The sequence below is a fragment of the Chiloscyllium punctatum genome, chromosome 15, assembly GCF_047496795.1.
Source record: "Chiloscyllium punctatum isolate Juve2018m chromosome 15, sChiPun1.3, whole genome shotgun sequence".
In the NCBI taxonomy this organism is placed as follows: Eukaryota; Metazoa; Chordata; class Chondrichthyes; order Orectolobiformes; family Hemiscylliidae; genus Chiloscyllium; species Chiloscyllium punctatum.
In genome coordinates, this window is record NC_092753.1 from 68,726,308 (window position 1) to 68,741,095 (window position 14,788).

Below are 14,788 nucleotides of genomic sequence, written 5' to 3' on the forward strand. Positions count from 1 at the left end.
AAATTACACTTAGTTTGAAAAAACAACTAAGGCAAGTACTGATTATGGATAATCAACATCACTTTTTGTGTGTGGGAATTTGTGTCTCACTACCTTGTTTGAGTTTTTGAAGAAGTGACGAAGAAGATTGATGAAGCCAAAGCGGTGACAATTGTCTATAGACACTTCAGTAAGGTGTTTGACAAGATTCTGCATGGTAGATTAGTTGGGATGGTTAGATCGCATGGAATATAGGAGAGCTAGTTGTTTGGATAGAACATTGGCTTGAAGGTAGGACACACGGTTGTGGTGGAAGGTTGCTTTTCAGGCTGGAGGCCTGTGGCCAGTGGTTTGCCACAAGGATTGGTGCTGGATCCACTGCTTTTTTTCATTTATATAAATGATTTGGACGTGAATATAGGATGTATGTTTAGTAAGTTTGCAGATGACTGTAAAATTGGAGGTTTAGTGGACTGCAAAGAAGGTTATCTCAGATTACAACCGGATGTGCATCAGATGGGCCAATGGGCTGAGGAATGGCAGATGGAGTTTAATTTAGATGAGTATGATGTGCTGAATTTTGGTAAGGCAAATGAGGGCAAGACTTATACGCTTAATGGTAAGGACTTGTGTCATGTTGCCAAACAAAGAGAATTTTGGGTGCGGTTTCATAGTTCATTGAAAGTGGAGTCACAGGGAGGTAGGGTAGTGATGAATCATTTGATACACTTGTCTTCATTGGTTAGTGCATTGTGTACAGGAGTTGGGAGGTCATATTGTAGCTGTACAAGATGTTGGTTAGGCCACTTTTGGAATACTGTGTGCAATTCTGGTCTCCCTGCCATAAGAAGGATGTAGTGAAACTTGAAAGAGTTCAGAAAAGATTTACAAGATGTTGCTAGGGTTGGTAGATTTGAGCTACAGGGAGAGTCATAGAGTCATAGAAATGTACAGCATGGAAACAGACCCTTCGGTCCAACCTGTCCATGCCGACAAGATATCCCAACCCAATCTAGTCCCACCTGCCAGCACCCGGCCCATATCCCTCCAAATCCTTCCTATTCATATACCCATCCAAATGCCTCTTAAATGTTGTGGTTGTACCAGCCTTCACCACTTCCTCTGGCAGCTCATTCCATACATGCATCACCCTTGCGTGAAAAAGTTGCCCCTTAGGTCCCTTTTATATCTTTCCCCTCTCACCCTAAACCTATGCCCTCTAGTTCTGGACTCCCTGACCCCAGGGAAAAGACTTTGCCTATTTATCCTATCCATGCCCCTCATAATTTTGAAAAACTCTATAACGTCACCCCTCAGCCTCCGATGCTACACGGAAAACAGCCCCAGCCTGTTCAGCCTCTCCAACCCTGGCAACGTCCTTGTAAATCTTTTCTGAACCCTTTCAAGTTTCACAACATCTTTCCGACAGGAAGGAGACCAGAATTGCATGCAATATTCCAACAGTGGCTTAACCAAAGTCCTGTACAGCTGCAACATGACCTCCCAATTCCTGTACTCAATACTCTGACCAATAAAGGAAAGCATACCAAACACCTTCTTCACTATCCTATCTACCTGCGACTCCACTTTCAAGGAGCTATGAACCTACACTCCAAGCTCTCTTTGTTCAGCAACACTCCCTAGGACCTTACCATTAAGTGTATAAGTCCTGCTAAGATTTGCTTTCCCAAAATAGACTGGGGCTGTTTTCTCTGGAGCTTTGGAGGTTGATGTTTGATCTTATAACTGTTTATAAAATCATATCAGAAAGATATTATTAAGGCAGACAGGGTTCAGAAGAGATTTGCCGGTATGTTGCTAGTTTTTTAAGGTTTGAGTTATAGAGAAATGCTGGATTGGCTGGGACTTCTTTCACTGGAGCATATGAGATTGAGAGGTGACCTTATAGAGGTTTATAAAATCATGGGGGTACAGATAGGGTTAATGGCAGGAATAGGGATCATATCTTTAAGGTGAGAGGAGAGAGTTCTAAAAAAGGTATAGGTGCATGTCTGTCACACACCTCCTTGTCAGTGCCCAGTAGCAACTTCTTCACCTCATGAGGGAATGGGTCACCAGGAGAGAAGTCAAGGTCCCTCAGCCCCCTCTCGCCTAGCCAGTGAATGATTGTACAGATGGGTCAGGCAATGGAATGAAGGTCACAAGGTGTATCTGCAGATGCTGACTATTCTGCTGGATCTCACTTTCCATGGCAACTGCCACTCATTCCACCATGAAGATAGTCATTCTTTTACATGCCAGAGACGGAATCTCAGGTAGAATTGGACTGTCTCTTCTGACTTCTGCCATAGTCTGTGCATGTTCATTGACACCTCTGCCATCTGCATCTCTATGAGCTCAACAATGGCCAAGTCCAAAGGCTCATTATCTGGACTGGGCACAGCAGAACCCTGTTCTCCCGCTGCCTTCAGTGTCAGAGTTTTGTTATTTCTCCCCCCCTCCCCCCCCCCCCCCCCGCCCAGCTGTGACCCTGTGTCAGTATAGTGCTCACTGAAGTCAACACGAGACACGTTACAAATGGAGTTGCCTGCGTCTATGTGTCTTAATATTAAGAAGTTTGTGGTCTGGGGAGATTTTGGAGTTAGATGCTTATGACTGAAATATGATTCAGTATCATTAAAGAGCTTTAGATTAGATTAGATCACTTACAGTGTGGAAACAGGCTCTTCGGCCCAACAAGTCCATACCGACCCACCGAAGCACAAGCCAATTCAAACCCATTCCCCTACATTTACCCCTTCACCTAACACTATGGGCAATTTAGCATGGCCAACTCACCTAACCTGCACATTTTTTGACTGTGGGAGGAAACCGGAGCACCCGAAGGAAACCCACGCAGACATGGGGAGAATGTGCAAACTCCACACAGTCAGTCACCTGAGGCGGCAATTGTACCCGGGTCTCAGACGCTGCGAGGCAGCAGTACTAACCACTTTGCCACCGTGCCGCCCAAAGCTTGAGTTAAAACAAATCAGTAAAGCATTACGTGTGTGCCTGAGCAACTTATGAGATGCCCAACTCAAAGCCATTTTTGTGGTTGAAACATTGAACATCGAACAGTGCAGCACAGTACGGGCCCTTTGACCCTCAAAGTTGTGCTGGTCTAAAATCAGACTAAACTACATACCCTTCACCGTACTATCTTCCATCTGCCTATCCAAGAGTTACTTAAATGTCCCTAACATATCTGACTCTACTCTGACTGCCAGCAGCGTATTCCACACACCCACCACTCTCTGTGTAAAGAACCTGCTTCTGACATCTCCCCTAAGCCTTCCTCCAAGTGCCTTAAAATTATGCCCCCTCATGGTAGCCATTCCTGCTACGATAAAAAAGTCTCTGGCTATCCACTCTATCTATGCCTTTCATCATCTTGTACACTTCTATCAAGTGACCTCTCATCCTTCTTCTCTCCAATGAGAAAAGCCCTAGCTCCCTCAACCTTTCTTCATAAGACATGCCCTCCAGTCCAGACAGCATCCTGGTAAATCTCCTCTGCACCCTCTCTAAAGCTTCCACATCCTTCCAATAATGAGGCAACCAGAACTGAACACAATTTCTAAGTGTGGTCTAACTAGGGCTTTATAGAGCTGCAGCATAATCTCATGGGTATAAAACTCAATCCCCTGCTAATGAAAGCCAACACATCATATGCCTTCTTAACAACCCTCTCAACTTGGGTGTCAAGTTTGAGGGATCTATGGACTTGGGCCTGAAGATCCCTTTGTTCTTCCACGCTGCCAAGAATCCTGCCTTTAACCCTGTATTCTGCATTCAAATTCGACCTTCCAAAGTTAAATACTTCACACTTCTCCAGGTTGAACTCCATCTGCCACTTCTCAGCCCAACTCTGCATCCTGTCAATGTCCCACTGCAACCTATAACAGCCCTCCACACTATCCACAACACCACCAACCTTCGCGTCGTTGGCAAACTTACTAACCCACCCTTCCCCTTCCCCATCCAAGTCATTTTAAAAATCACAAAGAGCAGAGGTCCCAGAACCAATCCCAGCAGAACATCATTGGTCACCAAGATCCAGGCTAAATAATTTCCATTTACCACTACCCTCTGTCTTCTATGGGCCAGCCAATTCTATATCCAAACAGCCAGATTTCCTATATCCCATGCTGCCTTATTTTTTGAATGAGCCTACCATGGGGAACCTTATCAAACGCCTTGCCCAGATCATTGCTCATATCCACTGCTCTACTACCATCATCAATGTGTTTTGTCACAACCTCAAAAGAATTCAATGAGGTTTGTGAAGCATGACCTGACTGTCTTGAATCATATTATGGTTTTCCAAGTAATCATTAATCCTGTATATCAGAATCCTCTCCAATGGTTTGCCTACCACTGACATAAGGCTGACTGGTCTGTATTTCCCAGGATTATCCCTATTCCCTTTCTTGAGCAAGGGAATAACATTTGCCACTCTCCAATCTTCTGGTACCACTCCAGTGGGCAGTGAGGGCGTAAAGATCATTGTCCAAGGAGCAGCAATCTCTTCCCTCGCTTCCTGTAGCAACCTAGGGTATATCCCATCTGGTCGAGGGTATTTATCTATCCTTACATTTTTCAAAATTTTTAGCACATCCTCCTTCTTAACATCAACCTGTTTTAGCATATCAGTCTGTTTCACACTGAAACGCAAATTCCATCTCATTAGTGTATACTGAAGCAGAGCATTCATTAAGGACCTCCCCTACTTCCTCCAACTCCAGGTCCAAGTTCCCTCTACTATCCCTGATCTGCCCTAACCTTACTCTGGTCATCCTGTTGTTCCTCACATAAGTGTAGAACACCTTAGGGTTTTCCTTAATCCTACCCGCAAAAGCTTTATCATGCCCCCTTCTAACTCTCCTAAGTCCATCCTTCCGTTCCTTCCTGGCTGCCTTGTAACCCTCTAAAGCCCTGTCTGATCCTTGCCTCCTCAACCTTAAGGATGCTTCCTTCATCCTCTTGACTGGATGTTCCACATGGCGAAAGTGAGGACTGCAAATGCTGGAGATCAGTCAAGTTTGTGAGAAGATTTGTAGCTTGGGTGCTCGTTGTTGTGGTTCTGTTCACCGAGCTAGGAATTTGTGTTGCAGATGTTTCATCCTCTGTCTAGGTGATATCCTCAGTGCTTGGGAGCCTCCTGTGAAGCGCTTCTGTGATGTTTCCTCCGGCATTTATAGTGGTTTGTCTCTGCCGCTTCCGGTTGTCAGTTCCAGCTGTCCGTTGCAGTGGCCGGTATATTGGATCCAGGTCCATGTGTTTGTTGATAGAGTCTGTGGATGAGTGCCATGCCTCTAGGGATTCTCTGGCTGTTCTCTGTTTGGCTTGTCCTATAATAGTAGTGTTGTCCCAGTCAAACTCATGCTGCTTGTCATCCACTGTGTGGCTACTAAGGATAGCTGGTCGGTCATTTCATGGCTAGTTGGTGTTCATGGATACGGATCGTTAGCTGTCTTCCTGTTTGTCCTATGTAGTGTTTTGTGCAGTGCTTGCATGGGATTTTGTACACTACATTGGTTTTGCTCATGCTGGGTATCGGGGCCACAAAAAGGCTGTTCAAAAGGGCCACAACACACTGCAGCACACTAGAACTGCAAAAAGAGGAAGAAGAACACCTCTACAATGTATTCGCCAAAAACGGATACCCCCGCAATTTCATCAACAGATGCCTAAGGGAAAGGCAACAGAATGAGGACATGCCGCAACCCAAAGGACTAGCCATACATCAAGAACATTTCTGAACTGACAGCCAGACTACTGCGACTACTAGGACTCATAACAGCACACAAACCAACAGCCACTCGCAGACAACTCACCAGGACAAAGGACCCGATACCCAGCATGAGCAAAACTAACGTAGTGTACAAAATCCCATGCAAGGACTGCACAAACCACTACATAGGACAAACAGGAAGACAGCTAATGACCCGTATCCATGAACACCAACTAGCCATGAAACGACACGACCAGCTATCCTTAGTAGCCACACGTGGATGACAAGCAACATGAATTCGACTGGGACAACACTACTAATATAGGACAAGCCAAACAGAGAACAGCCAGGGAATCCCTAGAGGCATGGCACTCATCCACAGATTCTGTCAACAAACACATCGACCTGGACCCAATATACCGGCCACTGCAGCGGACAGCTGGAACTGACAACCGGAAGCGGCAGAGACAAACCACTATAAATGCCAGAGGAAACATCACAGAAGCGCTTCACAGGAGGCTCCCAAGCACTGAGGATGTCACCTAGACAGGGGACGAAACGTCTGCAACACAAATTCCCAGCTCAGTGAACAGAACCACAACATCAGAGTCAAGATTAGACTGGCGCTGGAAAAGCACAGCAGGTCAGGCAGCATCCGAGGACCAGGAAAATTGACACTTTGGGCACAAGCCTTCCACATCCCTTGTCACCCAAGGTTCTTTCAACCTACCATCCCGTCCTTGCCTCAGTGGGACAAACCTGTTCAGCTCTATCAGCAAGTGCTTCCTAAACAACCTCCACATTTCTGTTGTGCATTTCCCTGGGAACATCCATTCCCAATTTAGGCATGCCAATTCATGCCTAATAGCATTGTAATTCCCCCTCTCCTGATTAAGTACTTTCCCATACTGTCTGCTCCTATCCCTCTCCATAAGTATATTAAAGGCCAGGGTGTTGTGATCACTGTCACCAAAATGCTCTCCCACCACGAGATCTGACACCTGGCATGGTTCATTGCCAAGCACCAAATCCAATATGCCCTCCCCTCTAGTTGGCCTATCTACATATTTTGTCAGGAACACATAACAACAAACAAAAAATGCTCCATCCAAACTATTTGAACATAGGACATTCCAATAATGTTATGGAAGTTAAAGTCACCCGTGACAATGACCCTTTCTAAAATCTGCCTCTCAATCTGCCTCTGTGTCCCTGTTGCTATTGGTGGGGGACTGTAGAAAATACCCAATAAAGTGACTGTTCCTTTCCTGTTTCTGACTTGCACCCTTACTGACTCTGTAGACAAACCCTCCTCAATAACCTCCCTTTCTGCAGCTGTGATACTAATACTGATTAGCAATGCCACTCCTCCACCTCTTTTGTCTTTCCCCTGATTCCTTTTGAAATATCTAAACTCTGGAACATCCATCAACCATTCCTGCCCCTGTGATATCCAAGTCTCCGTAATGGCCACAATGTTGTAGTTCCAAGTACTGGTCCGTGCTCTGAGTTTGTCACCCTTATTCCTGCGTTCTTGCGTTCTTGCATTAAAATAGACACAAAGACCCATCACACAAACTGCACCTTTTCACTTTCAAGTACCTATCCCTCCTCACAGACTCTCTGCATGCTATATGTAACTCTTCACTGCCTACTCCATCATCTAATCCATAGCTCAGGTTTCACCCCCTGCCAATCCAGTTTAAACCCTCCCAAAGAGCTCCAGCAAACCTCCTGCTCAAGATATTGGGGTCCTCCAGTTCAGATGCAGCCCATCATTCTTGTACAGGTCCCACCTTCCCCAGAAAGTATCCCAATGAATCCACATATCTGAAGCCCTCCCTCCTACACAAGCCCTGCAGCCACATATTCATCGGCACTCGCTCTCTATTCCTAGCCGCACTCGCATGTGGCATTTGTAGCAATCTTGAGATTGCTACTCTGATCGTCTTGCCTTCAGGCTTCCAACCTAACTCCCTATATTCTCTTTTCAGGTTCTCCTCGCTTTCCCTTTCCTCTGTCATTGCGTACCATCAGTTCACTGACCATTCATCAGAGCCAGGAGAACGGACACTTCAGTTAGCTTTTCAACAACCTATCATGGGTGGCACAGTGGCACAGTGGTTAGCACTGCTGACTCACAGCGCCAGAGACCCAGGTTCAATACCTGCCCAGGCAACTGTCTGTGTGGAGTCTGCACATTCTACCCGTATGTGCATGGGTTTGCTCTGGTTTCCTCCCACGGTGCAAAAATGTGCAGGTTAGGTGAATTGGCCATGCTAAATTACCCGTAGTATTCGGTGAAGCGGTAAATGTAGGGGAATGGGTCTGGGTGGGTTGCTCTTTGGAGGGTTGGTGCAGACTTGTTGGGCTGAAGGGCCTGTTTCCACACTATAAGTAATCTAATCTATGTTGTGTCCTTATTCCATGAAAGGTTTTGGTGAAAAGCTAACCGAGGTGTCCATTCTCCTGGCTCTGATAAATGGACAGTGAGCTAATGGTGTGTAAAACCATAAACCATAAGATCTAAAAACTGAATTAGGCCATTTGGCCCAATGTGTCTCCTTGACCATTTGGACTTGGCTTATATGTTTCTCAATCCCATTCTCCTGCTGTCTCTCCAAAGCTATTGACTTCCGTACCAACCAAGAGCGTATCTAGCTCTGTCTTAATACACTCGATGACTTGGCCTCCACAGCCCGGTGCAGCAATGAATTCCACAGTTTAACCGCCCTCTGGCTGAAGAAGTTCCTCCTCATCTCAGTTCTAAAGATCATCACTTCATTCTGAGGCTGAGCCTTTGGGTCCTAGGCCCTCCTACTCCTGTCCACTTTCTAAGCCTCTCAGTATTCTGTAAGATCCAATCAGACCTCTCCCCCAATCCTTTTAAACTCCATCAAGTGCAGACTCAGAGTCCTCAACTGCTCCTCATATGACAAGCCCTTCATCCCCAGGATCATTCTTGTATACCTCCTCTGGACCCCCTTGAATGCCAGCACATCCTTCCTTAGATATGGGGCCCAAAATTGCTCACAATGTTCCAAATGTAGTCTGACCAGTGCCTTGTACTGCTTCAGTTGCACATCTTTGCTCTCATTTTCTAGCTCTCTTGAAATGAATGCTAACATTGCATTTGCTTTCCCAACTGCCAAGCTGCAAGTTAATCTTAAAATAATCCTGAACCAGAACTCACAAGTCCCTTTGCGCTTCAGATTGCTGCAGCCATTCCCCATTAGAAAATAGCCTTTATTTCTAATTTTGCAACCAAAGTGCACAACCTCACACTTTCCTGCATTATATTCCAACTTCAATTCTTTGCTCACACTCCTATCCTGTCCAGGTTCTTCTGCAGCCTCCCCACTTACTCAACACTATCTTTGTGTCATCTGCAAATTTAGCAACAATGCCCTCAGTTCCTTTGTCCAGATTATGAGTGTAGTTGTAGTCTTAAAACAGAACCGTGTGGGACTCCACTAGTCACTGGCCACCATTCTGAAAAAGATAATTGTATCCCTATTTTCTGCCTGCTGCCAGTCAGCCAATCCTCTATCCATGCCAGTACCTTGCCCCAATACCATAGGACTCTTATTTAGTAGCTTCCTGTGCAGCACCTTGTCAAAGGCCTTTTGAAAATTCAAATCTCTTCTCACACCTCAGATTTGCCATGCAAATTTGTTAGAATTCTTTGAGAAGGTAATGGGCAAGAGGAGAGAAGACGTAATCTATTGGGATTTCCAAAAGGCCTTTGACAAGGAAGCTGCTAAACTTGAAAGGGTTCAGAAAAGATTTCCAAGGATGTTGCCAGGGTTGAAGGATTTGAGCTACAGGGAGAGACTGAACAGGCTGGGGTTGCTTTCCTTTGGTGACTTTATAGAGGTTTACAAAATTATGATGGGCACGGATAGGATAAATAGACAAAGTCTTTCCCCTGGGGTTGGGGAGAGCAGAACTAGAGGGCGGAGTTTTAGGGTGAGAGGGGAAAGATATAAAAGGGACCTAAGGGGCAACTTTTTCACGCAGAGGGTGATACTTGTATGGAATGAGCTGCCAGAGGAAGTGGTGGAGGCTAGTACAATTGCAACATTTAAGAGGCATTTGGATGGGTATATGAATAGGAAGGGTTTGGAGGGATATGGGCCGGGTGCTGGCAGGTGGGACTAGATTGGGTTGGGATATCTGGTCGGCGTGGATGAGTTGGACCGAAGAGTCTGTTTCCATGCTGTACATCTCTATGACTCTATGATATCCCCTTGACGAAGCCAGGTTGACTTTGCCCTATGTTACCATGCATCTCCTCGAATTCTGCAAACTTATCCTCAAAAATGGACTCTAAAACTTTACCAATGACTGAGGTCAGGCTGATTTGCCTGTTTGCTGTCCTCTGCGTCCTTCCCTTCTTAAACAGAAGTGTTACAGTAACCATTTTCCAGTCTCCTGGCACTGTCCCTGACTCAAGTGATTCCTGAAAAATCATCACAATGTCTCTAAAACCTCCTTAGCTAGCTCCTTCAGAGCTCTGGGTGTCGTCCATCTGAGTGTTATAGCCTCTTTTATGTTTTAATTACATACCCTGTAAGATGTGTGAGAAGCAGTGCCACTGTGTTCTCAATAATGGTACATTAGTAGATGCAATAAGATTGATTGTACATGAGAAGAGATGGTGGAGGTGCCTGGCATCCAACCTTGTATGTGACAGCCTTCTGCAGTGGTAACCCAATATTGCTAATGCACACTCATAGAAGCCTGAAGCATTGAGTAGAGAGTGGTCTGTAACCAGGCAGGGAACAGCAGATCATTCATCCTCTTGTATCAATGGAATCAGGATCTCTTGAACCACCCACAGGCTCTAAGCTCTACAATCATCTCCGTCAAGTCTGTCTTTGTCGGTTGGGATGATCTCTTGTTGCCATCCATTTGGAAAAGTACTTCCCTTCTCTCCTGGACAGCCACATCTAAAGAAGTATCCTGAACCATGGTCTCTGACATCTCCAGGCATGGGTTTGAGCAGATGTTGAGTGATGGTCCTGGGTTGCAGGGAGTGAAGCGCTGCCTTTTCAATATGGCTTCTCAGAAATTAGAGCCTGGTTGTTCCCAAAGAGTGGCAACTTTTCCTGCCTACCCATAAAATCTGGTGTTTACCCATTGCTGAATATACAATGATCTGAGGAAAATGTACCAGGAAACCAGTTCCAGCACTGAGTGTGAATACTGCAATCTTTTAAGCTTGCCTTCACAGTTAACTTAAAAACAAACTGATTTGATCCATAGTTTATTCCATGTTAGTAACTTGTTAAATGATAAATTGAAATGATAGACATTGTTGCAAAGACTTTGAGACGGATCTGGATGTTCAGGTCACTCCTTTGAAATCTAAAGATTTCTACCAAGAAGTCCATTAGGCATCATCTTAGTGGGGTTGGTGCTTTTGGGCACGGTTCAGTATTAATCCTTCAGGCCCATGTAGAATAGAAGCTAAACCAAGTGCATCCACACCCGATCCTAGTTCTGCACCCATAAGGAGCTACCATCTTGCTGATTCACAGCCAATCAGTTAGCAGGTTGTTCCCTCACCCTCACAACAAGTGAGGAATGTGCTTTGGTGACATTACAGTTCAAGAGACACCTACAGAGTATACACTTTATTCGTCTGCAAGTATTAAATCAACCTCAGAAGCAGAAGGTAATCTCATCACAGACTTCTGTCAGGAACAGCTTTACTTTGACGAGAAAGTTTCAGTGAATGACCTCCTGGCAATTGAACGGCATTTTTCACCAGAATATTAGGGAATTCTTTTCAGTAATAGTCAACTGAATCTCTGGAACTCCCAACACTAGTGGACAAATGTTATTTTATTACTTTTGAATACTAACTATTTTAGTTCTCAAAGAGATCATGAAGAGTTATGACTAATTTGAGACTGTTCCAATTTTTTTTAACATTCACCCACTTTGCGAAATACCGTCACACCCACTTTGAGGAAGTAGGGCCAGTAGCAACATCTTGCACATTGTATTTATTTAAATACATAAACCTGGAAGATTAAGAGGTATGTTTAACAAAAACCTGTCAGGTGAAAGAAAAACGAATGGTAAAAATAAACATCAGAAAGAGAAAATGATCAAACAGCAGTGTTGAATCACAGAAACACTGACATAAACATTGGTTTCTGAGCATTCCCACAGGAATCTTAACTCATGCTTTTAGGGTGTGGTACACTTATTTTGCCATCGTTTTCTAAAATTTTCCATCTGCCTTCTTGTTAAGGTGACAAATCTGTGCAGGATGTTGCAAGCTAAAACAAACTTTTAGTCCTTGGTACAGACCAACAATTCTTTGGTGTCATTTGTCATAACTCACTCTTAATTAATTCCATTGCAACATCTATTTTATGGGAAGAATTTTCACTTAGAGTGCCAGCAGATTCTATCAATGCCAGGACTCTAGGCTGGCACATATATCTGGTAGTTGAGAATGTAGTGCTGGAAAAGCACAGCAGATCAGGCAGCATCCGAGGAGCAGGAGAGTTGATGTTTCAGGCATAAACCCTTCATCAGGAATGAGGCTTGTGGGTTGGGGCTGAGAGATAAATTGAGGGGGGTGGGGTTGGAAAGCGATAGGTGAATGAAGGTGAGAGAGAAGGTGATAGGTAAGGGGGCGGAGTGATGGATGAGTCTGGAGGGAGGTGCAGAGCCGGAGGCTTGGGACTGGGATAATGCGGGGGGAGGGGAAATGACGAAGCTGTTGATATCCACATTCATCCCGTGTGGTTGCAGGGTCCCAAGGCGGAACATGAGGCATTCTTCCTCCAGGCATTTGGTGGTAATGGTTTGGCGGTAGAGGAGGCCGAGGACCTGTATGTCCTTGACGGAGTGGGAGGGGGAGTTAAAGTGTTCAGCCACAGGGCGGTGAGGTTGGTAGGTACGGGCGTCCCAGAGATGTTCACTGAAATGATCCGCAAGAAGGCGTCCTGTCTCCCTGATGTAGAGGAGACCACACCAGGTGCAATGGATGCAGTAGATGACATTGGTAGAGGTACACATCCAGTTCCAGATCTGATCCCATGATGACCAATTCCACCTCAGAAAGTCCCAGATGGCCTCCTTCTTCCATGATTGCAACTTCCCTTCCCACGTGGTTGACAATGCCCTCCAGCGCATCTCTTCCACTTCCTGCACCACCGCCCCTTGAACCTCACCCCTCCCGACGCAACAAGAACAGAACATCCTGGTCCTGACCTTCCACACCACCAACCTCCGCATACAACACATCATCCTCCTCCACTTCCCCACCTCCAAACGGACCCCACCACCAAAGATATATTTCCCTCCCCACCCCTATCAGCATTCCGAAAAGACCATTCCCTCCACAACTCCCTCATCAGGTTCACATCCCCACCAGCCCACACCCCACTCCTGGCACCTTTCCCTGCCACCGCAGGATGTGCAAAACCTGCACCCACAACACTCCCCTCACCTCCATCCAAGGCCCCAAAAGATCCTTCCACATCAATCAGAAATTTACCTGTAACCTCTACCAATGTCATCTACTGCATCTGTTGCACCCGGTGTGGTCTCCTCTACATCGGGGAGGCAGGACGCCTTCTTGCGGATCATTTCAGAGAATATCTCTGGGACACCCGCACCCACCAACCACACCGCCCCATGGCTAAACACTTCAACTCCCCCTCCCACTCCGTCAAGGACATGTGCAGGTCCTTGGCCTCCTCTACCGCCAAACCATTAACACCAAATGCCTGGAGGAAGAATGCCTCATGTTCCGCCTTGGGACCCTGCAACCACACGGGATGAATGTGGATATCAACAGCTTCGTCATTTCCCCTCCCCCCACATTATCCCAGTCCCAAGCCTCCAACTCGGCACCGCCCTCCAGACCCATCCATCACTCCTCTCTCTGACCTATCACCTTCTCCCTCACCTTCATTCACCTATTGCTTTCCCAGCTACCTCCCTCCAATCCCACACCCCCTCCCATTTATTTCTCAGTCCCGATACACAAGCCTCATTCCTGATGAAGGACTTATGCCCTAAACGTTGATTGTCCTGCTCCTCGGATGCTGCCTGACCTGCTGTGCTTTTCCCGCACTAGACTCTCACTTTCTCCACATCTATCTGGTCATGCAACATTCCAGAATGGACAATATGGGCTCAAAGGGGTGGCATGGTGGCTCAGTGGTTGGCACTGCTGCCTCACAGCACCAGGGACCTGGGTTCAATTCCCACCTCGGGTGACTGTGTGGAGTGTGCACATTTTTCCCGTGTCTGCATGGGTTTCCTCCGGATGCTCCGGTTTCCTCCCACAATCCAAATGATGTGCAAGGCAGGTGAATTGACCATGCTAAATTGACAATAATGTTAGGTACATTAGTCAGGGGAAAATGTAGGGGAATGGGTCTGGGTGGGTTGCTGTTCGGAAGGTCGGTGTGGACTTGTTGGGCTAAAGGGCCTGTTTCCACACTGTAGGAAATCTAATCTAGAATCTAAATAATAACTCTGAGGTGGTTTAGTGCAGGCTATATTACAGATTTACTCTCACCATTCTCTTTTTGGTTGGTATCTACAATGTCTTCTTGGTCCAATGTGGTGGAGGTAAAACCTTAGTAATCTAACATGAAGAGGTTCTTGTCATGAACAATTTATTACATGATAGCAACTATGTACAGGTTACATTAATAAATATTTTTACAGGGACTATGAGGGTGAGCCTGATGGTAGGCGTTACTTCTTTGAGATCCTAAACTGTTCTCCCATAAAGCCCATATAGGACCACCATTTTGGTCAGCTTTGGTATGAACCCTTCCAAAGCCTTATACATCAGTGCCTTTGAATAAGGGATTTTCATCCCACAAGTCAATAGACAATAGGTGCAGGAATAGGCCATTCTGCTCTTCGAGCCTGCACCACAAGCAAAACATGAGAAGGTTTAATTTTGGGCTTCCCTCTGTGGCATCTGACCCATCTCTGTTGGTTGGAACCACTGTTGGAGAAATAAGGCAATTCGTGGATGTTGACAGCCAAACAGCATCTGATTTGGTGATTTTATGTGTGCACTTC